This window comes from Colobus angolensis, unplaced genomic scaffold (assembly GCF_000951035.1).
Source record: "Colobus angolensis palliatus isolate OR3802 unplaced genomic scaffold, Cang.pa_1.0 Scaffold99, whole genome shotgun sequence".
In the NCBI taxonomy this organism is placed as follows: Eukaryota; Metazoa; Chordata; class Mammalia; order Primates; family Cercopithecidae; genus Colobus; species Colobus angolensis.
In genome coordinates this window covers 3,061,390-3,062,793 of record NW_012123931.1, presented here as the reverse complement: position 1 = coordinate 3,062,793, position 1,404 = coordinate 3,061,390, and the positions used below count along the sequence as shown (strand labels likewise).

Genomic DNA, 1,404 nt, shown 5'->3' with positions numbered 1-1,404 from the left:
GACAGGGTCTCACTCTGTTGCCCAGGCTGGTGGGCAGTGGCACAATCACAGATCACTGCAGCCTCAACTTCCCAAGCTCAAGCAATCTGCCGCCCTCGGCCTCCTGAATAGCTGGGACTACAAGTATAGGCCACCACCCCCGCCTAATTTTTTAGTTTTTTGTAGAGATGGGCCTCACCATGTTGTCCAGGCTGTTCTTGAACTCCTAGGTTCAACAATCCTCCCACCTTCGCCTCCCCAAATGCTGGGATAACAGACATGAGTCACGGGGTCCTGCCAATCTTTAATTCCTTTAAACAAATGTTTTAGTTTTCAGAGCATATGTTTTACCTTTCTTTAAAAAAAAATTATTCCTGGAAGATCTGGGTCTCCGAATCCAGCTAGGATGGCTGTGGTTCCGCTACTGTTGTTTGGGGGTTTGTGGAGCACCGTGAGAACGTCCAATCTGGCTGTTACTTGTGGCTCTATGGTGAAGCTGCTCAAAATGCGCTACAATGTCCAACTGCACTCACACGATGTGCTCTATGGGTCAGGTAGTGGGCAGCAGTCAGTGACAGGTGTAACCTCCATGAATGAGAGCAACAGTTACTGGAGAATACGGGGTAAGATCACCACAGCTGGTGAGAAGGAAACACCCATCAAGTGCTGCCAGCCCATTCGGCTGACACATGTCAACACTGGCTGAAACCTCCACACCTTTCTGAAAACCAGGAAGTGAGTGCTTTTGGTGAGGAAGGTGAAGGTAGTCACCTGGATGACTGGACCATACTCTGTAATGGGCCCCACTGGGTGAGAGATGGTGAGGGTGGTTCAAACATTCTTCCACTGAGGAACCGCTGTCTGTCATAGGAGAACAATATGGTGGACCCATCAGTGGGCAAAAAGAGATGCATGGCCTGGCCTAGCCAGGCCAGAACAACAGCTGGAAAGCCATGGAAGGCATCTTCATGAGGCCCAGTGAGTTGTTGAAGGCAGAAGGCCACCATACAGAACTAGGAGTCTGGAGGCTCTGAGCCACTGTCACTATACAGTTTGTAGACATCTGTGCTGCTTCACCTTGGGATCCCTGACACAAGTTCCCTGGGAGTGGCCTTGTTACTACTGAGATGAAGACGTGCGATGGACAACAGTGGCTGTGCTCACAAGCTCCAGCCCTGCACATTTGAATTGGTTGCTCTCCCAGACTTGGGTCAGTTCTTGCTGAGTAGAGGACTTGCTGGTGACAGGGTGGATGCTTTTTATTCACTGATAAGACACACTGAGGGGACATCCCTTTTAGCTGGGAAACTTCTAGTCCTCAGGCTGGAGTGCAGTGGTGCAACGTCCGCCTCTTAGGTTCAAGCAATTCTCCTTCCTCAGCCTCCCAAGTAGCTGGGATTACAGGCACCCACCACCACACCCAGC

General features: G+C 50.8%; 1 pseudogene; it reads left to right on the top strand.

Moving 5' to 3' along the window:
* The first annotated feature begins 385 nt into the window (after positions 1 to 385).
* LOC105505214 lies at positions 386 to 1,013 on the top strand (annotated as a pseudogene).
* Positions 1,014 to 1,404: the final 391 nt, after the last annotated feature.